This window comes from Pinus tabuliformis, chromosome 6 (genome assembly GCF_031772625.1).
Source record: "Pinus tabuliformis cultivar Carrire ecotype Pingquan chromosome 6, CPIR1, whole genome shotgun sequence".
Taxonomy (NCBI): Eukaryota; Viridiplantae; Streptophyta; class Pinopsida; order Pinales; family Pinaceae; genus Pinus; species Pinus tabuliformis.
Window position 1 is genome coordinate 549,831,278 of NC_142292.1, and position 12,003 is coordinate 549,843,280.

General features: G+C 37.0%; 1 pseudogene; it reads right to left on the reverse strand.

The window, feature by feature from the left end:
- Positions 1 to 8,029: 8,029 nt before the first annotated feature.
- Positions 8,030 to 12,003, reverse strand: LOC149259696 (magnesium-protoporphyrin IX monomethyl ester [oxidative] cyclase, chloroplastic-like; annotated as a pseudogene).

A 12,003-nucleotide genomic window follows, 5' to 3' on the forward strand; every position in this document is an offset into this window, starting at 1 on the left:
GTCCTTGAAAGGATCCACTCTGATGTTTGTGAGCCTTTCTTGAAAGCCTCCACTTCCAAACACAAATATTTTGTCATTTTTATTGATGACTTCTCACGGAAGTGTTAGATCTTCTTCATGCAAAAGAAAGATGTGACATTCTCCAAGTTCATAGAATTCAAGGCACCAGTTGAGAAAGAAACGAACAAGAAGGTGAAGGCTATTAGGAGTGATAATTGGAGGTAAGTACGTGTCGAATGAATTTAAAAATTTATGTGCAAAAGAAGGCATTCAACGAGAGTTGACAACACCCCAAAACCCACAGCAAAATGGGGTGGTTGAGAGGAAGAATTGTAGCATTGTGGGAGCAGCGAGGGTGATTTTGTATGATCAAGGCCTATCTCTACATTTGCAGGCCGAGGAATGCAACACAATAGTTTATTTGCAAAACTAGACTCCTCATCGTATTCTGGGCATGATTACAGTGGAGGAGGATTTCTCAGGGAGAAAGGCGAATGTGTCGCACTTCAATATTTCTTGAGCGTTTGTTTACTGCCATGTCTCCAAAGAATCAAGGAAGAAGCTAGAGCCGACAACAAAATTAGGGGTATTGTGGGTTACATAGAAACTCTCCACAAATATCGTGTGTACTTTCCATCCCTTAGAATGACAGTTGTTCGAAGGGATGTAAAATGTACGAAGACAAAGCAATGTGGTGCTCTCTTAAGAGGGAGCTTCAGATCCCACCAGAAGAGGAGATTTTAGCTCTAAAGGAGGAGCCTCAGGAAGTTTTGGAGTAGCCATAAATTGAGGAGAAGAGAGTGGAAATAGCCACTCAAGTAGAACTATCCAGAGAAGGTAGAAAAAGGACTGGGGAAGTTGAGAGACTTGTGCAGGATGCTAGGGAGAATGTGGGTGCTCCTTCAAATCAACACAGGAACAGGTGGTCACCAGATCGGTACACTGGCTACATGGATCTTATGGATGAGCTTGTAGAGGCTGAGGAATCTTATTTCAAGGAATAAATAGTGCAACCTATATGGGTTGATATTATAGCATCCTTCAACACTCTTGTAGACCTTATGCTCTTTTAAGACCCTGGGCAGTCCCTTTTCTTGCGCAGACTTAAATTTATACTAAAAACAGTATCTCAAAATCCATATGTGACTCTGCCCATACTAAATCGCGTACATACGCTAGTCCCATAACACTATACCCGCGTATACCTTTTAAAATATGAAAAAATAAAATAAAATTCTATTTTTCGGGCGGGGTTTACGAGTTTTACCGAGAGCCCACCTACAGGAGCCCGTGGCCTAACTGAAATAACCAATTTGAGGTGGTATATATACACCCCTTGGGTAGGCCTAATGGATACAAGAAGAAGGATATCAACATTATACTTTATTTCTCCCAGATCAAGTCTGCTTTTCTCATGCCTCCTGCACTTCTAGTCTCTTGGAAACCCTGGTTTCCTTTGCATAGATGTTCAACATCCTTATCTAGCATATATTTGCACTTATTAGAGAGGTTTTCTTCGTGGCTCAGGTTGGACGGATCCAGAGGAAGTCTTTGTTGGTGCCTTTGGCCTGGATCAGGTTGTATCTTTCCTGTACTTACTGATGTTAATCAATGAAGAAGCTCATCTCTTATTCCCGATATATGATTTCATCTTATGAATGATAGTTTGTATATTTAAATATGATGATATAACATATTACTATGTATGAACATTGAATTATCTATTATGTATATGCTTATGTTATTGCTTTGCAGGTCTGAACATCTTGGAGGAAGCAGAGGGTTTGAACCCTACATAAGCGTCTTCAAACATAGGACCCCCAGGTATGTCTCCAACTCCATGTTTGATAATTAGCATGTTTGGCTTGCTTGTTTGAGTTTTATTTGTTGATTATCTTACCCTTCACTATTGAGGCTTTCTACCCTTGCCTTAGGGAACTTTTCCCGCCAACAAAATTGGCGACTCCACTGGGGAATACCATCAAGTATTTCCTAGAAGGGTTGTTTTCCTTCGATCTGGGTTTAGTTTATTGTTTCTTGTTTTTTCCAGCCTTCTTGAGTCTGAAGTAATTTGGTCATTCAGTCTAATCTTGTAGATCTTGGTTTTCTTTTATTTTTTTCCTTAGTTTTCCATTCATAAGCGCTTTTTCTTATAAACAATTGTGTATATACGTAGTTTCTTCCAAAGAAACCCACGTATACGCGTGTTTCTTCAGACATAGTCTTGTATATATGTGGGATTGTATTTAAACTGTTGCGTACAGATCTGATAATAAAAAAATCATTTTTGGATTTTGTTGAGGTCTTGACCAAGTTTCTTTATGATTTCTTGATGTTTATGAAGCCTGGAATCACCTTGATGTCTATTGTTGTTGGTGCCTTTCATCTTGTTTGAGAAATGCCTATGTCAACCTAGGGTTTGTAGTCTTTGAGGCTTTTTGTGTTTAAATTTGGGTTCCATATCTTCTTTGTGAAGTGTCTGGTTGTTCTGTGCCCTGGAACAAGTCTTTTTGCTTGTTCATAACCCAGTCTTTGATTTTCTTATTTTACAACCTAGAAATTAGCTTCTTTTTTCTTTCTCTTCCTCGTTTTCAAAAAGGGCTTGTGATTCTTGGATGAATGAGAGATTTCAGTCCTATGGAATCTTTCTGATTTTTAGAGTCTTTTGTATCCTTTTGGCTAAATCATTTGAAGTAATTAAGTCTCTTATTTTACTCTAGCCTTTTATCTTTGTGATCGTTGGTGACTAGTAGGATTTAAGTCTTTTTCATGCTTTTGGTCTTGAAATTGTTTCTTGTTTTCCATTTTTAACTCTTTTGGCTCTTTAAAAAAAACCTTTTATTTCGTGATCGCATTTGTTCATCTTTGAGCCTTTCCTTGAATCTTGCATTTACATTCTAGTGTGCATTAGGATAGGTGCATTTTATACATCATTTAGTCTTTTTGGTAGGTTTTGAATGTGTAAGTGTTGAAAGAAAAAGAAAAATAAAAAGATTCTTTGCTTTCTTAGGTTTCTCGTAGAATCCTTGTAGAAATCTCTTTCGTTGAAGAAAAAGATGTGTTGAATTCTCACGTAACCTAGGTTTTCTATTGATTTCATTTGCGTCAAAACATCATCAGTTTCACTTCCACTTCCCTTGTCTTAAATAACAACCAACTAAAATGAGCACTTAAAATTAAAATGAACTAGACTTTTTCTTTTTGTCATAGTAACATCAACTAGTCTAGGGCATTTAGGGCCTTGGAATAAGTGTGTGGAGAGTAAAATCTCCAAGGCCACTTAAACTGAAAGTATATAAGTTTATTAATGAGTGGAAATCCAGTGTTGTTAAGTTGTCTGGGAAAGCTCCTCTAACACAGGAGTCAAGCACAAGGACGTGTGAAGATAAGGAAAGAGAGATACCCCCTCTCCTACTTGTTGGATCACGCGCCCATGACTATTCCACCTGACTTCTGATCACGAGATGTTGACCTTAGTTTCCTTTCCTAGGGAGCGAGGGGAATGCTCGTGGTACCATAGGCATATGTTGCATCACTTTCATCATACTTCTGGAGGGTGCCCTTGTAAAGCTTTGGTACTTTCACTAGAAAAGGCTATTGTTTGGAGGTCAGTGTAATTGCTTTTGATACCTTTGTTGGTAGGATTGGGCCCTCATAATCCCAAAGTACCTTTGGGAGGTCCTTAACTTCGCTTTCTTGTATTTTGGTGTCTGGTCCTAATCACCTGGAGCGAAAATACTTGGAAGTTTCTTTCTTGGTTGTATCTTTAGGACTTTTTTATAGAGTGCTCTGTGCTCCTAGATTTCCATAGGTGATTTGAGCCTTTAATTGTTTTTTGCATATAAATGTGGTTGATCGACCGATTTGTCGATCTAGAAGGCTTCTTGGGATTTCACTTGTGAGTGTTGATCCTTCACTTAGAAGGTCTAGGAGTAATTATGTTGGTTCTTTTGAACCAAATTAGTTAATGATATGACCATTACGAATCCACACTATTCGTAATGGTCATATCATTACGAATAGCACATAGGGTATCTATTTATGTGCTCTATCCCTCCCCCTCTCCTCTTCTCTCTCAAGTCCTCTCTACCCCTCCAACTCCATCTCTCTATCCCTCCCAAGTAGTGAAATAAGAGCCCTCTGAGAAGGATATATCTATGGTGCATTAGCTGGAACTGGTCCTTTTGAACCAGTTCCAGCTAATGCACCATAGATATATCCTTCTCAGAGGGCTCTTATTTCACAGGGTGAACCTAGTCTAGTCCATAATTCGGGAGGCAACGTTCCGATGCTTTCTAGAGTACTCTTCCAATAAAAATACGAAGTAGAAATTGAAGACATTTATGAGTCCCCTACAACTCCTACGAAACCTATTCCTTCTCATCTTCCTTGCATTGTATCATGCGTGGGTACTCCGACTCAAAATTCGGTTAGCTGTGTTCACTCTCCTTATTTCTTCCTAATGGCTAATGTCAGTAACACAAGTATGGCTGCCAATATGGATGGTGTACATACTCCTCCTTCAGCTATAAGAACAGGTATTATTTCTATCTCTACTATTACACCTAGTACGGTATTTGTTGGCTCTACCTTCTTTCTGGGTTCGGGTGGGGGCACCCAACCTTCTACTCCTTTCACTGGTGCTTATCCTTTTGGAATTTGATCTAGTGGGATTCCCTCAATATCATCAACCTTACCTTCTGCTACTTCCATATCTATGACTTTCATTGCTAGTGGTTAAACATATTTACAAGGTTTTTCATTTGGAAGTGGACATGTTCCTCCTTCCAATCCATCGTTCAATGTAGGATCAATGCCTTTCTCTGACCATGCTCAAAACATTAATCATTTTCGAGTGATCCAGGGCTTGGTATATCCTTCTGTTATTGGTTTTGGGTATGGTAATCTCTCTCATTTATTTGGTCAGTAGGGAAGTATGCCCTTCCCTACTACTGGTACTTCATAGGTTTTTCCTCATTTGGCTAGTGCTTGGAATCCTTACCAATGGCTCTCCCCTTCATATAATACTCCGCTGGGATGAATTTTTCCTATGATTAGTAATCCTGTAGTAGGGGGTGGATACCCTCGGTATACCCCTTGACTACAAGTTTTTCCTTATAGTTCAGATGCTTTTAAAAGAAATCCTTGGCAACCTGGTGCCTCTCAAAATACAGCATACTCTTTTTCGAACGTTGGGAATTCCACTCTTGGAGCTTAGAATTTTGCATTCCTTCCACTCTTACCATTACTGGAAACTCCTAATTTACCAGATATTTCAAAATTGACTAATGATTTGATCTGCTACAACCTGACTTGGACTCCGATCCCTACTAAACTTCCATCTGATATACCAAAATTTGAAGGGAATTTTGCTGAGGATCTGCCAGACCATGTAACCACTTTCCACTTATGGAGCTCATCCAATTCCTTTATTTATGATTCAATTAGGTTGAGACTCTTTCAACGCACCTCAATTGGAAATGTGGTGAAATAGTATATTGAGTTAAAAGCGGGGGTGTTTTCTAGGTTTGGTAATTTAGCTACAATGTTTCTTAACCAATTTCAGTTGCATGTCCATTATGATGTCGAAACTAAAATTCTAGCTAATTTTTAGCAGGACAAGGATACCCATATTTTTGACCACATTCAAGAGTGGTGCAGAAGGAAGAGGTTGATCGAGGCTTATATCCTTGATGAATTTATTCTAGAATGGTTTTTGAAATCATTACAGCTGGAGATATCTAAGGATGTGTCACTTTCAGGAGTGTTCACTAAAGAACATGTTATCTTTAGAGCTTATTTATTCCCAGTTTGGAGTCCTCTATAAGATTTTTCCTGATGCTCTGAGATTGAAAATCGATTTCACCAAACCGAACCAAGACCCCATTTGAAGAAATTATAGGATTGATCGATAGTAATACGACTAATTTATTAAATCAATTACAACATTTGTCATTACAATCTTCTTCTACGACACATACTACGTCGTCAGTGTCTCCTCCTTCTCAACCTTTCGTGGTGAATGTTGTTCAACCCTTGAATCCTAAAGGAAATCAATAATATGATGGGAATAAGAAAGGTTGTGGAAAGAAAAAATATAAGGGAGGGAAGGGGAATGTGAATAAACCTAGTGAAGACACTGGTGAGGGCAAGAAGGAGTCTAAAAATAAGGTTAAATTCCCATGCAAGTTATGTAGTGGGGATCATCTTACTCATATTTGCCCCAAGATTCAAGATGCTCAGTGCTTGTTAGCCCAACAAGGTTCTTCTAGTTCCCAGGTTGTGCTTACTAACCCTTTCCCCAAGGGAAACAATTACTTGTTGGCGTGAACACTAATATTGGAACCCCTACAAGGGGCAACAAGGAAGGGGAATCTACATCGAATGTGTAGATTCTTAAGGTTTTGAGTCTTAATTCTTGTTTAAAACTGGATAAAATGTTGAATAAGAAAGGATATCTTCAAAATCTAAATCATTTCATGTTAGATGCATGCTTTAGTCTCAATAATATTCCAGAAAATATTTCTCACCTCACTTCATTGAACACTCTCATTTTGCCATTAAGAGAGTCTACTTGCACAATAAGTGTGGAAGATCTCCAATCTCATGGAACTGACAACCATGGTGAAATCAGAAACTGCATTGGATACAATGGATCAGGGAAAATTTTAAGAACCCCCCTAAATTTATATGTATAACAAATGGGTAAATCCCCATGATACATAGGAAAAATGGAAGGCGATATTATCAATAATATAATATGTATATATAAAAAATTTGGAAAATCTCTCACCAAATTATATTATCTTGTAAAATAATGGCGAATCTTTCATCGAACTATAAAATCTTGTAAGATCTTGGTGAATCCTTCACTGAATAATAAAAATTTGTAAAGTCTTAGTGATTATTTTACTAAGTTATAAAACACTGTGAAGTCTTGGCAAATTTTTGATAAAGTATAAAACCATATACAATAATAGGAAAACATATTAATTAAACTGTAATATGCTAACTTACATGTTCGGAAAAAAATAAACATAATTTATTCTTCCTATAAATAATGGTGCAAGCTTCAATGGGCATGTTTGTCAAGGTTCTTACTGCACACTCTTGCATATCCCTCTATCAGTTTTGAAACTATTCCACCAAAAAATTCTTGTATGTGTTGATCTTCACCACCACTTTTGTCGAATTAGGACAGATTAATCTTTACTCTACCACTTCTATCAAGCTATGAGAGATTAATGTTTGACAAATCATGGCATAAGAACAACTATTGAGTCTAAATATTTTGTTTACTAAAAAGACATAGGGACTTTCTGTTATTGAGAACTTTAGATTACATAACTCCAACATTGCATATAGCATGTGCATATGTAAAGACGATCTTCACCAGAATATGAATGCTTTTCTAGAAAACGGTAGGACATCTCAAAATTCAAAAAAGAAAGTTATAGAGTCACAGAGCTCCATTCTCGACGAAGTCATTAGTAATTTCGTGCACTCTTTAGGATATCATTTGGTATCAAAGCTCTTGGGTCATTTCATCCTAAATTCTTGGATCCAGGAGTGATCGGGTTACAGTCTTTGATAGGATGATGTTCATCTGTAAGGGTAAGGTCAGACTATTGTAGGTGGCAACTGTAACCATGAGTAATCGGGTTACAGTCTTTGATAGGATGATGTTATCTGTAAGGAGAAGGTTAGACTATTGGAGGTGGCAACTGTATTACTTAGGTGTCATAAGTCAAGGATGGAAGGTTTGAGGTGTCAGGAATCAGTGTCAGTGTCAGTGTCAGGAATCAGTGTCAGTGTTAGGAATCAGTGTGTCAGTGTCAGGAATCAATTTCTTAGTCAGAAGTTTTGCAAAATATTGCCGGTGTAAATGTGGGGCTGTTGGCGGGGTTTAGGGATGTTTGGTTGGAACGTGGGGTGATGGGGCACCATCAAGGTGATGGGACACCATCAAGGCTGGCCGAAGGCTCAAGGCTCAAGGCTCAAGGCTGGCTTATGCATGTATGAAATGCATCTAATACACAACATGTGGCTCAAAATCAGCGTAATCCAAAGAATCAGAATCCACGGGTGGCATCAAATAAGTTGTTATTAATTATGACATCAAAACAACTATAAGAGGAATTCTTTGGAGATTCTTCACAAAGCCAGGAGCTTGGCTTTCTCTAATTGCTATTATTTATTGCTCGATGTCTACCATCCTATCAAGTTTCCTTTTGAATTTTGGATTCTCAACATCCAAGAAAATAGGAAAAATCCTTGTTGTAGTTTGGTTTGTCTACATCAGTCAAAAAAATACATTTCTAAAATCCCTCCCACACAAAACATCACTACAACTCAATTTTAAACACACAAAATGGCTTCTAATTATTGTGATCTATATGAAACTTCTAACCCACTTCGATGATAAAATGCATATCGAACTCTTTGTATTAAGTCTAATGCCTTCATAGAATGTTGTCCTCTGGCAATTATTCAAGTACACTATCACATATACCTACAAAAGGAAAGCAAGTGTACCCAAAAGAAATCATTCACACAAAATAAGAAACAAAAAAAGCATCAATAAATATTGAATGAAAATAACAGACATCATATTGCCTAGATATTTAGGATATATTAGATGTAATTCAAGATTAACTCACCAAGAGACAGAAAAACCTTGACCAAAGCTTGGCCTTCCATTCATTTAGAAATTGTGGTTGTGCTTTCAATAAAGTTGAGAAAAAGTCATTGTGCTTATTCTCATCCTGGCACCAGTTCTCAAAGTACTTGAATATAGGATACACTTGATACTCGGGGTTTTCTCTTAGGTGCCTATAGATGGTAATATATCTCTAGTAATTGATCTTCTCAGATAAGTAAGTGGCATAGAATATGAACTTAGGCTTGAAGAAAGTATATTTGCATGCATTAGCTAGGAAACCCTTGTTCATAAACATGTAACCCAATGTGTCAAATATTGAGTTGAGAAAGTCAATAGACAGATTACAACATAAAATTCAATTACAGTGGCAAAAAAATATATTCTAGATAAATACTTTATCCAATGTAAGTTTCAAATGGAAATATATCCAATCTAGTAAACTGTAGTGACAACATATGTAGGGAGTTGTGAAAGGGGGGGCATTTATGCAGCAAACAACTACAACTTTGATATGATAAACCATGTATACAAATTAAGATAATATACCCTTCATGGCGAGCTTCATCTCTGGACATGAGAGAAAATATATTAGCCACAACTAGGTTGGTTTTTATAAAATGAACATTCGAGTTAGGTCAATTTCTTGCATACCCATTCACCAAGTCATCTCATAACAGGACACAAATAGATGTTCATCAAATCCAATTTTTTATATCAATTGTTTCTTTTATTTCCATATCTATATCACACAAAGGCATCAAAATCTCAAGCCAAGTGTTATCACTAGGCTATAAAGGGTTGGGTTGTGTCAACCTTCAACCTAGTATAACTATTTCAAACCAACTTTTGACTGGAAGTTAGCCCTTCCAATCTGAGAGGGCTCTCTCAATATACTTAAAAATTTGACTATGATAAGCTCAAAAATACAGATGGCTAACTCTGTGTTTCATGTGATTTTGCAGGTGAAAGAGTGTGAGGACAACCACCATTGGGCATGGAGTCAATTAAAGAAAATCAATTACAAACAAAATTTCTTTGTGGAAGTTGAGGCATTTTTGGTTTACTAATGTTAAAATGGACATTTACAGTAATCACAACAAAATTGAAGGAAGTTTGAGCAATATAACATTGAATTCCAAGTAATCAAATAAGTTATGAAAACTGATAACAACATAAAAGCATGATAGGATGGAACTGAAACCAAAAATGAATCTCAGGTTAAAACAAAGTATTGCTACAAATTGTATTTTTATTAACTGAAAAGTATACAAATGTGGTGTTCTCACATCATCGATCCCCCATTTTCAAAGTCAAGAAACCACACATATATAGAGTGAGATCTCCTTTACAAAATCTGCCACCTGGGCTAGATTTGATTAACAAATAAGAGATCTAATCCTATTTGATTAATAAAACATTGAGCCTTCATAGGGATTTTCTGTTTTAACAGAGTTTGAAGATAAATAGGAGTCACCTAAACAAAACCTATCTAATTGTGGCAATAATTTAGGAAAATTGCTTGAAGTGTTGACATTTGTATTTGTGGAAATTCAAGACATCCGACCTTGCAAATCTCGTGGTGTTATTTGCTGATTAAAACACGTTGAAAGTGTTTCATTGTCCTCTGTTTCTCACTGTCCTATTTTCTTTGCATTCTGTTTGATGACCATGTTATTGGATATATGGTGAAAAACACCCTCGATGTCCCACTGAGCAGAAGCAGAATGGATATTTTAATGTTCGTTGATCTGGGTCATTGATATCGCAATCGCAATACAAGAGAGGGTCTTTTGCCATGTTTCATGGTGTTTACCAACTGTTTAGACGCGAAACTTTAACAAACTACGATATATAAAATATCGCATTCATCGCAATCGCAAGTCGGAAGGGGCTTCGACAGAGGAGGAACTTGTGACTTGAGCGATCCCCGATTTCAATATCGCAATCGGTGGGGGAGTACTTATCGCAATCAGCGAGGAGAGAACTATCGTAATCGGTGAGGGGAGTCTTATCGCAATCGACGGTCAGGACGAAACTTTGTGATATCGACGGAGGAACTTGCGATATGTGATATTGCAATCGCAAAAGGGAAGGGGAGACAGGAAGCTATGATTTTGCAGAAGGGAAGGGGTCGATAGTGATATGGTTTGCAAGTCCCAACCCTTTAAAAAGAACTGCGACTAGAGTTAAAAAGGGATGTGGATAGAGTTTAAATATGGGTTACGACTAGAGTTTAAATATGAGATGTGGCTAGAGTTTAAATACAAGTTACGACTAGAGTTGAAATATTGAAATGGAAATGAATATAGTTTAAAAACAAAGGATGAAATGGGATTTGTGAAAGAAATGGGTTTTGGAGAACATGGGAATTTATCCAAAACAATTTAAACTAGACCTGTTCTTCCTCCTTTAATCTCCAAATGCAAAGCACAACAACCTTTTTCAGAAAAGAAACAGATAGATGCAAAGAGCAATGGTGAAAAACCTTATCTAAAATGACTAATCAAACTAAAAATTATTTCTAGGAGTTATCATGGATAACAATGGCTCCAATGGGGATGTTGTGCCCATGTGGTGCAACAAAGAACCAGCAGACCAGTTGCTTGACCACTGAGTTGATCCCAATTTGAAAACTGAAAATCACACTACAACCTAACTGAAAACCAACTACTACTGCTACAACATGATATCAAACTGTTGTACAAACTGAAACTGACAACTGCAAAATGTAACCTAAAGTTGAAGGAAATGCTTACCCAACAAGCTTATTTATGTACCAATAACCCTACTCTAACATTTGAAAAATCCACTTGCTTAATTCAAGCAATATGAAACCTCCAGTATAACCATTCAAAGAGTTGATCCAACACCAGGGCTCCTTGACTGTTCTTAAGTGGACCATCTATTGGAAACTCATAATAAAAACTGAATCTATCACCTGAGCTTGTAAATGAAAGAAAATCCACCTTCATTGATGACTGGAATAGACTTACCAAATGATCTTGATAATCATGAAAAATCACCTTTTCTTGATGAGTAACACCATGAGGACTGAATTCATTCATAACTGATGACCTATGTTGTCCTAAGTCTTCAATTCCAAGAACATCATCAAATAAAAAGGCAACTATAGATTTGTCTTCCCTTCTATGTAAATCAACAAAACCATCCATGCATCCTTGAACATCTTCAAACATGACATCCATATTGTGTGTATCAAAACTACTCTTTTTCTTATCAAACAAATCAGATATAACCTTTGGTAGTTTTGCTTGAGGAATGTCATCTTGAGTCTGAACACTAACAACTCCTATACAAACAACTTTATGCATTTCATCCAT